A 20419-nucleotide genomic window follows, 5' to 3' on the forward strand; every position below is an offset into this window, starting at 1 on the left:
GACCAGCCCTGCCCTGGGCAGCCAGAATTTTTAATATAAAGGATTAATAAGGATATAAAGGATATTCTAAAGGATATAAAAGATCAGGATGTTAATTACGTGCATCAGGACAAGCCCTTCTTGAAGAGCCTATGAGGGATGCAAGGCTCACAACAGTTGCTTTCTATTCTATAAACCCACTTGGCCATGCCACTGCTTGGAATTGTCAGTGTGTCCCTATACATGTATAAAATCAGACTGCAGCTGTTCACAGCTGCATTAAATACGTGGAGCTGTCAGAGTGAATCCAGAGGAGGCCACAGAGATGTTGCGAGGGCTGGAGCAGCTCTGCTCTGGAGACAGGCTGAGAGAGCTGGGCTGGTTCAGCCTGGAGAAGAGAAGGTTCCTTAAGGGGGAGACCTTAGAGCAGCTCCAGTGCCTAAAGGGGCTACAAGAAACCTGGAGAGGGGCCTTGGACAAGGGCCTGGCAGTGTTCAAGGCCAGGATGGCCTGGACGGGGCTTGGAGCAACCTGGTCTGGTGGAAGGTGTCCCTGTCTGTGGCTGGATGAGCTTTAAGGTCCCTTCCAGCCCAAACCAGTCAGTAATCTGGACCATTAAAAACCAGTAAGAAGAAAGTCAGTCAGGACACCAATGACCCCCTGGTATCGCAAGTATAAATAGCAAAGGCTTTGTTTTCCCCCACAGAAAGTGCTTAGTCTAACACATCTGTACAGTGCCGGAGGCAGGGCGCATCTCTCCATCTTCTATAATTTTTCAGAGTAGCTGCATTTTTAGATTCAGATGTCTCTTGTGGTAGACAAATGACACACTGTTACTTTTTAAATGAAACTAACTGTAGGTCCTCAAGTATTCTTTGCATTGCTTCTTTCACACATGTACACTGAGGCAAGGAGGCACAAAATGAAATGCAAACCTTTGTAAATAAGTAGAGTAAGTTCTAAGTAATGTCAAGTTTGATGGCTTTGTAACAGTAGCAATAGAAAATAACTGAGGTACATGTTTCAGAGAAGAAAAAAAAAATAGAGTGCAGGTAGAGAACATACTGAGAATCCTTGTATAATATAAACTTTTGTAGTTGGCGTAGTTTTAGGTCCTTATGACCTCAGTACAGAAATAAGCGTAAGAAAAACAGGACAGAAAAGCAGGAAGTGTAGATAGAGTATCTGAAACTAGAAGATGTCCAGGATGGGCTGCAGCTAATCTAACGGATAAGCAGAAGGACAGGATGATTATGTCTGCAGTGTTACTGAACCAATTAAGCTGCTGTAAGCATTATCTACTGTAAGTGCTTCAGAGTCTGCCAGAAGTGATGAAGATTGTTGGAAGAAGTAAACAACCCTCAGAGACCACCATCACGTTTTTGTATGTATGTCTGGAAACTTTCTAGAAGAATGATGTAATACATAAGTAGCCTCATGAATATGCATGCCTGTGCGCAATGAATATGCATGCTTAGTGACTATATAAGGACGGTTTGTTTAGCAATTCAGAGAGACAGGCTAGGAGGAGCTATCCCCCGTGTCTCCTGGCATCACAGTAAAGAATACCTGCTTGTCAACTTCAACTTTGTTGGTGAGTTCCTGGAAAGTTCTCCGAATCAATCAGTGTTAACGTAGTTCTGTCTAATTTAGGAGCTTCCCACATGACTTCAGATAGAAAGTGTCAGCTCCAAAGGAACAGGTTGAGGACAGCAGCTCTGAGCTATTGTGCGGTAAACCACCCACCATGCTGTGGCTCAGGAATGTCCCAGGCATTGTTCAGCCCACAAGCAGTTGCAAAGAGGTGATCAAACTCAAGCAGTTCAAAAGAGCTAGAACACAAAGTTTCCGATGAAAAGATGTCATGTACTAAAGACTGCACAGGAGAGACTCCCAAGCATTCAGCATTAATTTGTTGATGTGGGGAGGAGGAATAGAGGAAGGAAGAAAGAGGAAAATGCAACAGCCCTTTAACAATCCACAGCATTATAAGTATGCACAGCCATGTGGTACTGTGAATTTCCATAACCCAGCTTTCTGAATGGAAATAGCCAGCCCATTTTCCCTGTACAAACACCAAGTATTCAATTAGGATCATGCAGTAAGATTACAGCAGCTACAAAACCAATAAACACAAAACTTTTCTCTAGAGTCAGGACTGGCTCTTCTGACTGTAATGCCAAGAAAAATAACTGGTACGTTAAAATGCGGTGATACCACATTTTAGCTTGGATTGCTTCACCTCCAGCTCTTAAAAATGTGTCATAGAATTATGGAATGGTTTGGGTAGGAAGGGACATTAAAGCTCATCCAGTTCCAGCCCTGTGCCATGTGCAGGGACAAGCAAGTTACAGTTAGACATAGGGGACTTTAACTGCTGGTCTGACTGACAAATTATATATTGGGAAAGTCAGGGTCAAGAGACATGCACTTGGAAGAACACAGGTGAGAAGATGAGCTCAGGCATTGGAACAAGCTGCCCAGGGCAGTGGTGGAGTCACCATCCCCGGAAGTGTTCCCAAACTGTGTAGACGAGGCCCTTGGTGATATGGTTCAGTGGTGGCCTTGGCAGTGCTGGGGAATGGTTGGACTTGATGATTTTACAGGTCTTTTCCAACACAGTTAACTGTGATTCTACATCGACATGGAGACTACCACCAAAAAGGCAAGAGGAAAAGAACCAGAACTTTCCAAAGGAAATCTCTATAGGACTAGTTCACACCAGTATTTGCAGTAACTAAAGTGGGAAATAACCTCTCCCCAATCCATTCATAACATCTGGGTGTCCTGACACCTTTACCGCCTTTATTCTCAAAAGGAAAACTCAACTATGATCTGAACAATGCTGTCTCATACTGAACTATTACTTTAAGAGATGTATTGGCTGAGAACTGGAACTGGAGCTAGCACAGTACGTAATTCTATATGCCAATCCACAGTAGCAGTTCAACTAAGAAATGGTGGTCCTTGACAGGAAGGAAAAATCTTCCCCAGGGAGGCAGAATATCTTATATCACACCGATTAGTGCAGCAGAAGAAGGGGAAGAACAGATAATCTTACAACCTTCCACATATATACACACACACACCTTCCCTCCTGTGGGCTTCAAGCTGTTGATGCACAAGAGAATGAGGGACGGGGAGTAAATCTGAAGACAGCCTTAGTTGCTAGTCCACCCTGGCTGGCATGAGCTCTTCTCTGCTGCTCAGGACAGCATGGGGGATCCAGTAACCTCCTGGAGCCCAAGCAAGTCCTGCAGCATGCAGGTGAGATGTGTTGTGAGCACCAGATGTGCCAAGGCCCCAGCAGAAGGGCAGCACCTGCCCCACTGCTTATCCTGACTTTCCTTTCTTCCTCATAGCCACTCCTTCAATTGAAATAGAATCCAACCCAGGCATGGGTCAGTGTAGGTAAATAACCCTTCTTCATCCAAGCATTGCCCGGAAGCCCAGGTTTAGGTATCTAAGTGCTTCCCAAGTTCAGGCAGTATGGCCCAGTCTAATGACACTCCTGTTTCTCCCCAAGAAAGCACTGGTTTGGGTAGCCAAGGATAAAATCTATTGCCACTTTGAAAATTTTAAAGGCATAAAGCATCAGGAGACACTAAAGTAGATTTGCTTGGTTTAGACCAGTTTAGTCCTGGGTTACTGGTTTATAGCTGTCTTTCCTGGCACTATTTGGGATGTTTTTGTTACAATCTAGAGCAGGACAACTGTTCTGGAACTCACTTCACTGTGTTTCTCCATATTACCTTTTCAGTCTCTTTTCAGCTTACTGAAACTATTCAGTGAAGGAGACAGAGATCCTGCTCAACAACAAAGTATGTCACTGAAACTGCACCCAACTACATAAACAGGAAGGAAAAATTAAAGCAGCAAGGACAACTCAAACACCCCTCTTTACACTTATTCAATTTCACACCTATAATCTTATACGAATGTGATATTTGCCCTTGTTATATCCTACACTGTCATATCCTATATTGGGTTTTTTGTGCTTTTGCGGGGGGGGGGGGGGGGGGGGGGGGGGGTGTGTTTTGGGGTTGTTTTCAAAAAGATGCCCACAAGTTTTCAGTTTGCTATGTGGAATCATATACTAGCTACTGCCAAATTTGGCAACCCCCAAGTTTAAAGCAGCTGTGAAGAAGAGCTGGGTGAGGGCTGACAAGATGGCCAGGGATTGTACATGGCCTTCAAGAAGGGGTGGAAGGAGCTGGGTTTGTTCAGTCTGGCAAAGAGAAGTCTAAAGGCAATCTAACAGCAGATTGTGTGTATTTGGAAGTAGTTACTCTTCCCTGTGAGGGGTGCTGAGGTGCTGGCACACACTGCCCAGAGAAGCTGTGGCTGCCCCAGCCCTGGCAGTGTTCAAGGCCAGCCTGGACAGGGCTTGGAGCAACCTGGTCTAGTGAAAGGTTTTGGGGGTTGGTACTGGATGAGCTTTGAGGTCCCTTCCAACCCAAACCATTACATGATTCTATGATAAGAGAACCACACAGCAGCTCTAAATAATACAAGGGGCAACAGGGAGAAGTTGCACCTTGGAAGGTTCATACTAGGAAACATCAGGAAAAATACAATCCCCTGGAAAAGATCACCAGGGAGGTGGGGATCTCCATTCTTGAAATCTTTGAAGACTGAGGAAGACAAAGTCACAGCCAGCACGATCCAGTATTGGCAACAGTCTTATCTCAAGTTGAATGGGATTAGAGACTGCCAGAGGTCTCTTGTAACCTGGTTTCTATGATTCTAGTGCTTCTCCTCCCTGTCCCTGACCAGTACCACCATCTCCATGGCAGCAGCACATCCCTCCTGCCTACACACAGCACTGCCCAGGCTCCATCCCACACCCTTAATAGGGTCAAATGTACCACGAATGGTTCAGAAACAAATATGTGCTCATCAGCTCTCTGGATAAATTTGGACTGATATTTAATTACCTTTCCTGCAGCGAGGATGGAAATTTAGTTCCCTCTCCTACAGAGAGCAAGCCACGGACTTAGAAAATTCCCAGAAACTCCAGGCCTTTGAATCATCCACACTGCTCAAACTGGGCTTAGGAGTTACATAGTTAATTGTGGGAGACTGAAAGGCAGGTAGCACAGTTCCATAAACTTTGCTTCCCTGGGAAATCAGGATAAAAACAGGGTTGTGGTAGACATCCAGGGATCATCCAGTCCATCCACAGTCCCCAAAGGGTCCACCACAGATGCATCATTCCTGACTAAGCATAACTTGTCTTAAAGACAGCTTCAGCAATCCTCTGGGTAATTTTTTTTTCAGGAGCAGGCACCACTAGTGTTGTAAAAGGCCTAATATGAACCTTTCTAAGTGCAATTTAAGGCTCTTGTTTGACATCACCTGGAAAAGTGATTATTCCTTTTCCTCCTGGAAGCAGCCTTCTGCGTATTTGCAAACCACCATGCCAACACCTTCCTTTAGCCTCAGAGCTGAAACCATTTCAGTCTTCTGCAAACTGTGGTTTGTTACTCTTCTGTCAAGTCCCCACACTTGCCCTGCAGCATTTTTTAAGTCCACTGCCCAGAAGTGTTGGAGCTTCAGCTTGGCATGTAGCACCAGCCACTAAAAACACCACATGCAGCCTGTATTTCTGCTCATACACATCATGTTCATATTTGCCACGAGTATCATATTGCTGTCCCTCGTAATAGTTTGTGATTCATAGACAGATCCTCTTCTGAGAAGCCAACACCTGCTAATCTGCTCTTCACCTAGTTTTGTGCACTAGACTACTTTTATTTTTCAAATCTTTGCACCAGATACTAAATTGCCCAAATTTATTAGGGCACTCTGGAATTCAATGCACTTTGCAGCCCTTCCAATTTAAAGCTATTTGCAAACATAATGAACATTCCTCCCCTTCCCTCAGCTGGGTTGTTGTTCTGCTCCTGGAAAAGGACCTGAGGGTGCCGACTGACAGAGCTGAAATGAGCAGCTTGTGCCCAGGCAGCCAAGAAGGCCAACGGCATCCTGGCCTGTATCAGCATTTGTGTGGGCAGCAGGACCAGGGCAGTGATTGTCCCCCTGGTGAGGCTGCACATCAAATCCGGTGTTCAGTTCTGGGCCCCTCACTACAAGAGAGACATTGAGGTGCTGGAGCAGATCCAGAGAAGGGCACCAGAGCTGGTGAAGGGCCTGGAGCACAGGTGTGATGGGGAATGGCTGAGGGACCTGAAGGGGGTTTAGTCTGGAGAAGAGAGGGCGCAGGGGGGACTTTATCGCTCTCTACAACTACTTGAAAGGAGGATGGAGCCAGGAGGTGGCTGGTCTCTGCTCCCAAGGAACAAGGGATAGGACAAGAGGAAATGGCCTCAGGGTGCACCAGGGGTGGTTTAGACTGGATGTTAGGAAGAATTTCTTCCCCAAAGGGTGTTCAGGCATTGGAACGGGCTGCCCAGGGCAGTGGTGGAGTCATCCTCTCTGGAAATGTTCACAAACCTTGTAGATGAGGTCATCAGTGACATGGTTTAGTGGTGAGCTTGGCAGTGCTGGGGAATGGTTGGACTTGAAGATCTTAACAGGTGTTCGTCAATACAGTTGATTTTATGATTCTATTCTATCAAATCCCAACCACCACTTGCAATTTTTAGAGAACCACAGTCACTAATTAGCCTACTTTGCCAGTAAACCACCGCTAAGTAAAGGCCAATTTTAACAAAACAGGTTTTGGGAGATGCGGGGAATGCTGCACAAGAAGCTGTGCCAGCAGACTTGAATGAGAGCACAAACATCCTGACCCTCATCAGCTGCAAACCATGGGAGTCAAGAGGAGTCAAAGTTAGAGCACCAAGATAATCTCCGAGAACTGCAGATATTGAAACAAAGAAGTTAGTGAAGATACAGATGTAATGTTGTACCCGCGACTTTCCCAGGAGCTAATGAAAGTCTCCAATGTGGACTGAGGGGACAAAAGAATGGGTGTTCAAGGAAAATGGAAAGTAATAATGTAGCAGAAAGTGGTAACAGAGAAATGTGTTCATACATCTGAGAACAAGTAAGTTGTTCAAGCAAAGGTGTGTGAACAATAATATGACTGGTTGAGAAAAGCGTATGATGTTGCAAAAGGTACTAAAAAGAAACTAACCAATACTAACAATTACTAACCGCTAGGCAGAAGTCTATAAAAAGCCCATAAGCTTGCTCAATAAATGATTTTGGTTGCACCACAACTGGAGTCCATGCCTCAGCTGCCACAGGGAAATAAAAGATTTGGTCTCCATGCTCTCCCTGCTCCACCTGTGGCACAACCTAAAAGCGTATACAGCAAAATCTGCCTGCTGGCTTCTGCCCCCAGAAGGACTGGAGAAGACAGAAGGACTAGACAGCTTTACTGTCCTAGTTTCTAGGACAAAAAGAAAAAGCTCCTCTCCAGGTTTCTTGTACCCCCTTTAGGCACTGGAGCTGCTCTAAGGTCTCCCCTTAAGGAGCCTTCTCTTCTCCAGGCTGAACCAGCCCAGCTCTCTCAGCCTGTCTTCAGAGCAGAGCTGCTCCAGCCCTTGCAGCATCTCCATGGCCTCTGCCCTCTTTTTTTTGCCTGCAGATGTGGGTAATTCACTATCTCTGTCTGTTAACAACAGCTACCATACTAACTTACTGGATTTGCCCATACTGCCTATTGGGGAGCTCCATGCGCCTGGTGCACATTGAGTGCACATAGGTTTCCAATGCAAGTCTGTCTACTGCTCCAGCTCATTTCCAACCAGGGATTTTTTTCAGAGACCATGGAGCAGTTTCAGGAAATAGCTAAAGATACCACCAATGTCAGATCCATCCTTGCCAAGCCCTGTGACAAACACTGGAAGTACAGGAACTCCCATGAATTTTGAGAGATGAGCATGCCATGAAATGGTTTTACACTCTCATTCCAGAGCCAAGCAAGTTTTCCTTAATTTTGCAATACCAGCCTCTTGAGTAAAATGGTAACTTAATGCCACCAACAATTCCTGAAGCTTGTAAGGCTAAAAGCACACAAAAAAAATATGAACATCTAAGTGGAAAGATATAAGAAACTGTAACTCCAGCACTCCTATCAGCATCTGATATAACAGTACATCCCAGCTATAATGAGAAACCTTTCTTTATGCCTGAGCTACACATCCATCCTTGAAATGATCAGACTGTAAAAGAATCCCTTAAAAATCCTTCTTCAGACACAGACAAAGCTAGGAAACATGCACATACTTTCCTCCTCAGAGAGCTCAATTCTACCTTTTGTTAGATACAAAATCAAACTCCTCAGTTCATTGCTCCAAAGGCCTGAAATGCAGGGTGCAGTTGATGCCTAGGGTGTACCATGCTGATGGAAGTTCCCACGCCATGGACGCACAGCCAGGCATACATCCACACCAGCAGTTAGGTGGACACTCCATTAACAGCAGGTATCTCTTAGTAACCACCACAAGAACATTCTGCCTCTCCTCAACTCATCCACACAGCTTGCATTTCACCAATCAACACTAATTTGCTGTATTAGTAGAAGCTCAGTTTTCAGGAAAATCCATAAAAGCATCCACTTAAAATAACAAATGTATTGGAAAACATGCCTGGGATTTCTATCTTAGCACACACTCGGGCAGCAGGAGGGTGAAGCAGGGAGGTAGTGAGAGGGGTAGGAGAGCCAGCCCTGAAGCTCACACTCCAAACCAGGGAACTCATATGCCTTTGATCTACCCTTCCAACTCAAAACAACTAACACAGTTTCTTTGTGTCTACCAGCCTGAAAGCTTCAATCACAACCTTCTGAAGTTTAGGGATTTCAAGGATTGGGTAAAGATTCTACCAAGAAAAACTCCAAGCTTAGGAAGCACCTTTTTGTCTTCCTCACCAATGGAAGCTCCCCAAAACAGTTTATGCAGCTGAAAAGAGATCTTAACTACCTAAAATCAAGACCTTGACTTCCTACCCATGTCACATATGCTGGTTAACTCCTCTGTTGTCTCATCCCAGGGCATAAGAATGCTGCAACTGCTAGGGAGAACCCAAATTCTGGTTCTGAAGAAACTGAGGACATCTTTTAACTACAGATTGTTCCAAATATATCAGGTCCAGCTGCCTCTCTCCAAGGGTCAACTATAGGCCACAAAATCATTTGCAACGAGGTGTGTGTTAACAGGCCTACTCTGCAGAACTCAGTTTTTGTTCAATAAAACTAGATTTTAACCTGCTGCAGGGACAGCAGCTGGAACAGCAGCCCAGACAGCCAAACATCCCCAGAACATGAACAGGAGGTAGAGGGAGGGGATTCTCCCCCTCTGCTCCTCTCTGGGGAGATCCCCCTGCAGTCCTGTGTCCAGCTCTGGGCAACAACACAAGAAGGACGTGGAGCTGTTGGACCGAGTCCAGAGGAGGCCACAAAGATGCTGCAAGGGATGGAGCAGCTCTGCTCTGGAGACAGGCTGAGAGAGCTGGGCTGGTTCAGCCTGGAGAAGGCTCAGAGAGACCTTAGAGCAGCTCCCAGTGCCTACAGGGGGCACCAGGGTCTACCGACAGGTAACCGAGGGGCTAAAAGAAACCTGGAGGGGCTTTGAACAAGGGCCTGTAGGAACAGGACAAGGGGGAATGGCTTTAACCTGACAGAGGGGACACTGAGATGAGATCTTAGGAAGAAGTTCTTCCCTGTGAGGGTGCTGAAATGCTTGGCACAGGTTTCCCAGAGAAGCTGTGGCTGCCCCATCCCTGGCAGTTTTCAAGGCCGGGTCGGATGGGGCTTGGAGCAACCTGGTCTAGTGGAAGGTGTCCCTGCCTGTGGCAGGGGGTTGGAACTGGATGAGCTTTAAGGTCCCTTCCAGCCCAAACCAGTCTGGGATTCTGTGTAACAGCACATTCTGACACTCAAAAAGTACCTCCACTAAGGTATTAGAAAAAACACACAGATGAGGCGCAAGTAGAAAGTAAAGGATTAAATCAGCCAAAGGTAAAAGAGAAAACTGCACTGTCTATTTTTAAGGAACTGTAAAGAAATCAAAGACACAAAAGTTAGTCAATAGTTCAAATCCTTTCTGTTAATAATGTATATTCTGCACAGAGGCAGCTTAATATTCTTTTTCTACCCTACCAATGTCCCTTTACCCTCCATCCCTAATTCTGCAGAAATACTGTTCTGCCATTAACAGGATTTTATAGGTGCTGGGATGCAGGAATGAAAAGATAATTCATCAAATCACAGTATTATTGCAAGTCCTTTTCCCACAGATGTGACTCCTGCCTTCTTCCATCCTTGTAACAGTTCCATGGCATATGCTGTGCAACACTTTCCGAAACCCATTCACTTAAAAATCTTAACCAAAACATTCTGCTGCTGCACTTCACCCTGCCTTGAACCTGCAGGTACTACTGGTGTGGAAAGCAGCCTGAGAGATAAGGGGCTGTGAATGAAATTACTGGGAAAAAACACATTCCTCTTCTCTATGGAGCTTCACTCCCTGCTTTGTTTCCAGGAGCTTCGAGGCTTAGACAGTTTCTACCTTGGGCTCTTCCTCTGGACACACCAGAATGAATCCAAGCATTACAGTGCAAACAAGGCATCTGGTCAAGTGGAAGGTGTCCCTGCCTGAGGCAAGGGCTTTGAAGTCAATGATCTTTAAAGTCCCTTCCAACACGTACTATTCTATGACTCTACTTGCTGTCTCCACCTCATTGTTTCAATAGCTGCTTCCAGCTGCAGAAACCACAAAGCCAAACCAAAAGAAGGCCCAACTAACTCACTTGCCACTAGTCACTGACACAGAAAATCCCCTGACCTAATGACATGCACGATTCTATGAACTAAAAACTCTTCCTGGGGGGCAGGCCGTAGTGGTATGGAAAGAAGAGATGTATGCAGAGAAAGATCACCCCTCTCCCTGCTAACCCTGCCCTAGGATTTGGAGTTACCTTCACAGCTGAGTTACAACATAAGCTGAAGTACATCATAAAAAAAGCAAAAAGAATGATTCTGAGAAAGGTCCTTGTGACACACAAATTTCATCTGAGGAAACAACCTCAAGAAAAACTCAAGCAGCAGCCAAAGTGAAGGGGAATTGACTTTTAAATGCACACCTTAACTGAAAAAGGTGTTTCTATACCTGTAAATGAAGTGTTTCTCCACAATATAGTGCAATAATTTCTTCCACGAGTGTGGTCACTGATACATTCAGGAGGTTGGAGGATTTTCCAGGTTTTAATTTAGCTTATCATGTTTCAGAGAGCCCAAGATGTCTGCTCCTGCAGCAGGAAAGATCTGGACAAACATTTCAGCTCTCAGACACACATGGGTCAACACAACCGCACCTCTACTCTCAGACGTTAAGCCGGTACATTAGAAGAAAAAGAAAGAGCAGAAGCTAAGAGAAGTGCATTTATGGCTGGCCTTGGTGCTTGTGCCAGGCTAGGAGAGGCACACTTTCATCCTCTTCAAGTGTTTCAGCTCTTCAAAGCAGAGCATAGTGCTGTTGTCAACAGACAGTCAGCTGACTACATCTTGCCAACACTTGTTACTCTACTTACAAATCACTGCCTTCTCACAGCTGTATGAAATGCAAAAGCACATTCCTCTGTAAATTAAGATTTCTTTTTTTCCCTTTTCCAGGCAAAGGGCTCAGCAATTTATATAAAGAACAATTCTTCCTTACATGGAAAAAAAAAATCTTTAATTTTTAGGATAAAATGTATGGATTTATCTAACAGCAAGACTTGTAAATCACTTTTACCATCTAACGTGGCTCACAGAAAAAAAAAACAACCAACCAACCAACAAAAAAAGCAAAGCAGCTGCTACAAATAAAAAAGTCTTTCTTCACCCAAGAAGGCTAAAACATGGTCCCAGAGACTTGTATGATCATGCAAATAAGCTCCACAAATGTGGTTTAAAACCTTGCCTTCAGCTGCCCTGTGCCTGTTTCCTTGTTACGCTGTATTTCAACATCTTGCGACACTCAGACTCCAGGGAAGAGACCGAACCATTGGTTTGAGATCTCTCCTCTCTCCTGGCATGGAGATCAGAAGCCAAGGTGAGGACTGTGTCTTGCAAGAGCCTCTAATGGGTCTGCAGACTGACTGGCACAGCCAGGGAGGGCAACACCATCAGTCAGTGCCACTGGCTAGGATCCCCATGAGCAAGGGGTCCTGCTGCATCCGGACCTTCCCAGGCACCGAGCCCATAGAGAACACCCAGGAGAATCACATGGCTTTGCAGGGAGCTCCTGGTACAGCAACAGGCAGCACAGGACACCCTGCAAAGGTAAAGCCTCAGTAACTGGAGACACATAGTAGCTTTCCTGGCCTCTTGTAGATACATCACTTTACCTCCTGTATTAAAACACATATATACAGGACCAATAGGAATATTAGAGGGCAGTGGCTCTTCTCTGATCCTGGCAATTTTTTAACTCTGCTTTGAATGTTTTCCAGAAGACATACTCCAATCCAAACTGGTATGTCTTCTGAAAAACCTGACTGGGCAGCCCCACTGCCCATCTTAACCAGGAGACCTACTAGGAGGACATCACCAGAGGGAGTGATTTCCCCCCTTTCAAGGCAGTTGCTACCAACAAGCAATTTCATTATGGAACCCACTGCACAAAGCTTTATGATCTGTAACAAAACTATGGGTATGAAAAAAAACCTGGACAAATCTCTGGGGGAAACAAAGTATAAAATAGAAAATAAAGCTAATACACGATGAAACACACAATTTATTCTAAGTTGGAATCTTTTCCTGAAGTGGTTATACTTTTTGTCATCAAGCCAACAAAAGATGGATTTATTTTTCAATTACAGAGGCACATATAAGTAGTTCTAAGTTACCAGAAGCACAAATACGCATGAGCCATTCCAGGACTGGCAGCCAGACAGTCAAGCATCAGATCTGCAGCAGCATTAATGCAAAACTTACTGGTTTTTAAAAACCTTTGAGAAGGTTTGTCCTATACCCACTGAACTCTACAAAGCAATGGGGATTGTGGAGAGCTTGTTTTCTGTGACATGCAAGTTCAATTTTCTTCCTCTCCTACAGAAAATTTGTTTCTACACTAAAAAACAGGTATGGAAAAAATAGGAAGTTATGTTGCTTGGGTTTGGTTTTGTTTTTTTTTACCCTGTGGATCTCTGCCACTGCACATTTCCATCTGCAACTTTTAGGGGAAAGTTATCAAGAATAACTGCTGTTTCTTTTTAATGCTTGTGCCTTTTTTTACAGTCAGTTTGTCATTTGATAGAAAATCCATCAACAGTCCTCCTAACACAATTACTGACCAGTCCCTTTGGAGAGGGATGGGCAGTTCAGTAACCAGTTCCCAATGGAGTCAGAAGCAGCCTGGGCTTAAACTCTATGCCAACCTTTCTCAGAAAGTTGAATAAATGCAGAAAATTAGTATTAAAAATTGACAAGACTGTCATCTGTCTCCTCCATTACACGTTGTGAGGGATCTGAGGGGTTACAAGTCCTCCACAGTATTTAACCAGCCTCCACAACAAGGATGATGGAAAAACACTTTGGAAATGCTTTGCAGAAGTACTGCTGGGGTAAGGACTCATCCCATAAGCATGCATCAGCTGCTTTGAAATAGTTTTTCACGTTCTCATCTTGCTGGCTGACATTTAGCACAGGCATACAGTTGGTTTGATAGTGCACTTCCAGCATGCTGCAATTTCCCTGCCTCTGGTATCATGCACATGCAGGGAAAACTCTTTAGGGAGAAAGTCTTTCAGTTTTTTACTTACTTTCTGTCCTACTATGGGAACACCATTCACACTACTCCACTCACCTACTAGGGTAACTTGTTTCTTATGTAATTAAGGCCATTCTTCAAGCCTTAATCTCTCCATAGCAGTATCTGCAATTTACTCAATACCTGCATTTTAACTTGGTGGTTTCAACTCCAAGCTAGGAGAGATGATCATTAAGATGCTGAATGCTCAAGAGGAGAAAAAAAGAGAAATGCTATGCACATACAACCTGCATGTAAAGCCTCTCTTTCCCCTTAAATTTTTTAGTACTTGCTTCTTGGTTGCCTTTGACCAAGATTTAATATGCAGGAGAGCAGGACCATCATGCAGAAGGCCCTCAACTAGCTGGAGAAATGGGACGGGATCTAACTGCATCTGTCAGTACTGTCAGGGCAGTTACAGAGAGGACACCACCACACCAGATGTCTCAGAGATGCTCAGGGAAAAGGCAAGCGGTGACTGTCAAGCTGCAACCAGGTAAATTCTGTCAGGATGTAAAGAAAACACATGGTTCAGACAAGACTGGGATTGCTCCAGGACAGGGTCTAGTGTGGTCATTACATCTCCATTCTTGTAAAGTTTCAAATCTTGAGTGAACTACATGATAAGCAACCTCATTTATTTTTACATTTAGCCCTCCTCTAGACAGGGATGTGAATCAGAGACTTCCTGATGTCCCCTTGTGCCTAAATCTTCCAAACCAGCAGTTGATGCTGCCTGGACTGACACTTGCCAGTCTCCTGCATAATAAAAAGAAAAATGAATTCATGAATGCTATCAATTTCTTCATAAATATATCTCAAATAATGGCATATAGAGAGAGATACTCTTTATTTGACTTAACTTCTAAAGATGACATTCCTACAAAAATATTACAAAATTGCTAGTAACAGTATTTTTATGTGCATCTCAGTTCTTTTGCCATATTACAAGCACTTGGAGGCCATGTGTATGAACAGCTCTTCAGGCTTGGTTACCCTAGCAAGCTGCCATCCATGTCAGGGAAAGTCTATCAGACCACAGCACTCCCTTTTAGCAGTACCATAGCTGCTATCAAGCTGCCACAGATCAGGTGAACTTAGGCTGAAAGCAAAGGTAACCCAGGTAAAGAGATGGAGAAGACCAAACCTGGGTGGACGTGGCCAAGGAAACAAGCAACAGAAAACTGTGAAGCAGAGATCTAGATGTGTGAACATAGAGCAAGAATGTACTTGTCAGGTCAGGAGAATAACAGTAGCCTGGCTGAAGAGTTTGCTGCTGGATAAAGACAAAAAGCCAGTTTTTAAATGAACAACGAGCAATACATAAAAATGAGACTTCGGTGAAGACCCACAAGAACCCTTCAGCTTGAAGGGGATGTTTCTAAACATGCCCTCATGTGAAAGGCACTTCTGTTTCTGAAGCTACCGAGGGCTTTAGATTCCACATGAAGTCAGTGGGGAAAAGCACTGTATGGGATCAGAAAGAAACACTTCAACACTTAAGACACTGGGGTTTGGCAGCCATTTCCCAACTGCTGTAACCCTTGCACATCTGACAGCAGAAGCAACAGGGCAGACAGCATCTTGGGATGTTGCTGGAAGTGTGATGGAAGTAACTCTAAACAGCAACACTAACTAGCAAGGAGAGTCGTCAAAGAATGAAGCCATCATCTTAAGGGCACCAGGGAGGAAGGCAGCCAGGCAGCCAGGCAGGATGACTAGATGGATACTGCCTTCATGCTTCAAATCTGAGTCACTGAACAGAGAAAGGCAAAGTCACAAGGAGAATGCAATTCACACCACATTTTCCTTTATAGATGTAGAATGTCAAGACAGACTCATTTCTTCCAAGGAAGAAAAAAAAAACAAAAATAGTCTGCAGGAGAAGGGGAAGTTCAACTGATTTTATCATCTGCAAAATACACTTTTTATTATCACTTAGTCTGCATACATTGCCTGCTTTTCCACCTATCTATAGAAGAACTCAGCGCCAGGGAGTAATTAAAGACTTGAAGAGCATTTCAATTGAATAGATGTTTACCCTCCTCACTTCTTACACGTCTAGCCTTCCCAAAGCAGTATTACACAGTAAGCAAAGCCAGTGCGTAGGAGTTGATAAGCATTGGGATTGATTTTCCATTCTCAAACTCAGCTGAAATAATACTGCCTCCAAACCTCAAGTCAAAAACACATGATATATGTGATATCTGCTCCATCAATGTCCAGCGTGGGACCGCTGAACAGCCCTAACACACAGACAGGCGTCCCAAATGCTGCATGCACAACCTTGAAGCACTTCCTGCTCTGCAGGCTGCATATTGCTCAGCTCAATAACTCTTGGGAGTGGATGAAGACCCCTACTGAGAGAAGAAATGGGAGAAGGAAAGACTAGAATCTCTTATTTGACAGAAAGTAACTGGATCAAACATCCAGTGTTGGAGGGGGACAGAGTAAGGGTCTTGGATGATGTTAAGTTCCTGCGGACCCAGCTTTAGTGCACGCTTGTTCCCCAAACCCCCCCACATGCTGGGCTGTATCCCTAGAGGGTGAGCAGGAGGTTGAGGGAGGGGATTCTCCCCCTCTGCTCCTCCCTGGGGAGACCCCCCCTGCAGTCCTGCATCCAGCTCTGGTGCAACACCACAGGAGGGATGCGGAGCTGTTGGAGTGAGTCCAGAGGAGGCCACAGAGATGTTGCAAGGGCTGGGGCAGCTCTGCTCTGGAGACAGGCTGAGAGAGCTGGGCTGGTTCAGCCTGGAGAAGGCTCCTTAAGGGGAGGCCTTAGAGCAGCTCCAGTGCCTAAAGGGGCTACAAGAAACCTGGAGAGAGGCTTTGGACAAGGGCCTGTAGGGACAGGACACGGGGGAATGGCTTTAACCTGACAGAGGGGAGACTGAGATGAGACCTCGGGAAGAAGCTCTTCCCTGTGAGGGTGCTGAGGCCCTGGCACAGGCTGCCCAGAGAAGCTGTGGCTGCCCCATCCCTGGCAGTTTACAAGGCTGGGTTGGATGGGGCTTGGAGCAACCTGGTCTAGTGGAAGGTGTCCCTGTCTGTGGCAGGGGGTTGGAACTGGATGAGCTTTAAGGTCCCTTCCAGCCCAAACAAGTCTGGGATTCTATTATCCAGCCAGTCCAGTGTGGTGTCTCCACCATCAGCCAACAGCAGATAGGAGTGAAAGCCCAAGAAAACAACCTATGTACTGCAATTAAAATTCTTCCCCCATATTCTCAAGAATTTGTGGCTTAGACACCTCTTTATCCATTCTTGGGACTTTTTAGTGTCATTCTCTCCACTGATTTATCTTCGATGAATTGGTCCAGCTGTTCTTCAAACTCAGGCAAAACTTCTAAGGTCCACAGCTCTTCCTTTTGCCATTTGAAGATCTCTGTCATCAGTGACTGTATCCCTTTTTAGCAAACTTTCTCCTTAAAGTTTTGGGCAAAAGGGAACAGATTGTACAAACTTCACTGTTTCTTTCTCCCTTCCCTGTGGACTGACCACGTATTTCAGCTTTGTGCTTATCTCCAGCAAACTGCTCGTCCATGCAAAGGCTGCTATTGTGTTACAGATGCAAAATTTTGTCAGGAGTCTTTGGTGAGGAACTTTATTAAACACCACTGGAAAATCTAAGCAAGCCACATAAGCCAGATCATCTGTCTGCATAGCAGAGATCCTACAGTCTTGAAACACCCAGCTTCTTTCATGTATCAAACATGCCTCACCTTATATCCCATTTATCCACACCTCCACTAGCACCAATATTTAGAATAAGCTTTTTGTTTGTTTTATTGAGAGATGTTCCCACACCATCACACACCAACCTCACTCACAGTGAACATACCACAAAACAGTGATTCTGGTTTATGAATAGCAAAACAGACCACGGGGAAAATATCTGCCCAGTTAACGTATTAAAACCAGAACAATCCATGCACCCCAGCTCAGTTTCCCAATTTAACCATAACATGTATTACCTTCCACTTCTTCAGCAAGCTTCCCAGGTGTGTAAAGCAACATAAAAGCATCCAGTATTCAAAAGAAGGATAAGCTTTGAAACAGAACCAGAGCAAGTCTGTCAGGATAATGGTGGTCCAATGTTCATCTCTGCACTTTCAAATTCAAAGGGAACTGTGAATGGAATTCCAGCTTTATTCCTCAGACAATTTCTTAAACTACAAAGAGATCCCAGAAATCAGTTTTAGCCCCAAGATTTCAATTAAAATATTGCCAAGTGTTCTTTTTGGTGAGTTCTAACAAAACAAGTGACTTTGTAGGAGGCTACATCAAACACAGTCTCAATAACCAACATAACCCTTGCTCAGAAATGTTCAGGAAAAAAACATGTCAAGTTACAAAGCCAACCTTTCCTTCACTCCTCACCCTACCCATTACTTGAAGCAGCTCAGAATGTACAGAAGGAGATACAAGAGAATCAGAACACTGATGTCAGCAGTACCTGAATAGCCTATTATGGGGATCTCTCCTATTGATCTGCTAATAGCCTCTTCAAACAGACTTCACACTCCAGGAACAGGAAAGTGGTGGTAAGAGGGTCCCAGTCAGAAAGCAATTACATTAGCTGGCCATGAGCTTGCTTGTTTTTCAAGAACATGGAGCTACTTCTCAGGTCAGCATGCACCTTGGCTTTTGTTCCTCTCTCAATACAGCTTTGTCCTCTCTGAGCAGGTATTGATGCCCGACCTTTCAAGAAGTGGGGCTTGGAGCTGATTCTTGGCAAACTCAGGGCACTGCTGCTGTGTGACAGCGTATAGCAGCACCGCTGGGAAGACAGCTCCCTTCTTCCCTACTGAAACTGGTCTGAGCCTCACAACTCAGACTGTCAGCTCTGGGCACTTCACAGACTGCTTTTAACATTTCCTCTTCGTTTCACATCTTTAAAGTTCACATTACAGAGAAGAAAAGCAGTCGTTCCCATGAAATCTCTGCTTCTGCAATGCAGTCAGTTATTATGCCCATTCTTGTTCCAAATAAACCAGGACTTACAGCTCCTGCCATTTCCATTACTGTGATGAATTTATCAATAGCCTCATTTCAGACATCTTTCCACTTCTTACAGTGGAAAACACTCCGAAAAAAAAAAAAGAAAAAGCAGCAATTTTCTGTGAACATCAGGAATTTGGAAGCATTTATAACTCCAGAAGATGGCTTTAAGATGCCATGGGTAACATGACAGGCTTCTCTAAATCTCTGGCTCACTTTGTTTTCACCTAAAATTGATCCACAAAGTGAGCAGCCCGCTACTGCATCTCCTGCCAATACCTGGCTAGAGTCAAACATGCCTGCAATTTACAGGCACACATTTAATTACACTGGAAAATTAAAGCATCCATTTCCCTGGCTCCAGAAGAACAGAAAGCATCTGGGCAAAAGATACTGGCTACTGGCTGACACATATTTGCTTTCCAAGCAGTAAAACATCTACAGCTTTCCAAAACAACCACTCATGTCATACACAGGATCTGTAACAGCTTCCTGAAGTATGTAATTTGTGGTGGGATAACAAGTAAAATGCTTCAGGCTTGTGCACAGGCACTTTCTAAACATATAGTCTAATGTTTTTGCTGTGGCACATGTGCTGCCTTTGTATATACACTATATATATACACTATATATATACACACACACATATATTCTGTATCTATACAGCAATGTACTTAGCCTACAAGCATCCAGTGGCCTACTTGCAACGAAGTCATTAAATTTCTCAAGGTAATTTGAGTTCTGGCACAAGGACCAGAGAACATCAAATGAAGTTACCCCAGGGAACACCCAAAACAGTTGCTTCTCTGTTCACTCTCTCTATTCTGCCTGGGGCTGTACTGAGTTTGGTCAGACTGCCCCCTCACTGATTTTTTTGAAGGAAAAGCCTTTGTCTGGTCACTCTTTCTTCAAATGGAAGCCAGCCCATACCTTTGATTATTTACACTACCATTCCTTGTGTGCTTTTCAATCCTGTATTTTATTCTCCAGAGGAAACAGAACAGCACTCCATGGCACAGCAAGGATACCTGCAACAATAACACTAACTCCTAACATGAGATGGCTTTTGATCATGAGTATCAAGATGATATTTAGAAGTGCTTAATCTCAGATTGTTTCCTCTGAAGAGCAAGAAGCACCTTCAAGACCCACCACCATTTACAGAAAATGCAAACTGTCCCAGTCTTCCCATGGGACCAGCTCAAGTTTGTCCACACCAAACATCAGCCGATTTATCACACGGTTTCTCACTACTTCCTCAGCTTTGTTTTTAACCTCAGCAGCTCAGTAGCATCAGTATAACTTAACTAGGTGCCAAACCTGTATGCCACCGCTTGCTTCTAAGACTCCAGAATTACCAAATTTTGCAATAACAGGCAGAACATGCCCTGGAATCATGGAATCACAGAGTGGTTTGTGCAGGAAGGGACCTTAGAGCTCACCCGGTTCCAACCCCCTGCCACAGGCAGGGACACCTTCCACTAGACCAGGTTGCTCAAGACAGATTTGCCACCACTGGTTATACAGTAAATAGGACTTTGTCTTTCAGTGTGACCCTGCAGATGTTACATGTGGCTGGTAATTCATCTGTTTCTGCATTAGGGTAACCTGACTGCATCCACAAAACTCTCCAACTGGTTAACAAATCCTATTAACCAAATCAACCAAGCAGCAAAGGCTGCCAAAGTCAGCAGGAGCTTAGAGCTCAAGGAAGCAAGTAAGCAGTTCCTGGGAGTTCA

General features: G+C 44.5%; 1 protein-coding gene across 1 annotated transcript in view; it reads right to left on the reverse strand.

Annotated features, from left to right (window-relative positions):
• The window catches only part of PSKH1 (protein serine kinase H1), a 29758-nt gene that overhangs the window by 7533 nt on the left and 1806 nt on the right, over positions 1-20419 (reverse strand). The window lies entirely within an intron of this gene.

The sequence above is a fragment of the Pezoporus wallicus genome, unplaced genomic scaffold, assembly GCF_028554395.1.
Source record: "Pezoporus wallicus isolate ANWC-B61680 ecotype Strahan unplaced genomic scaffold, APGP_CSIRO_Pwel_v1 contig_13006, whole genome shotgun sequence".
NCBI lineage: Eukaryota > Metazoa > Chordata > Aves > Psittaciformes > Psittacidae > Pezoporus > Pezoporus wallicus.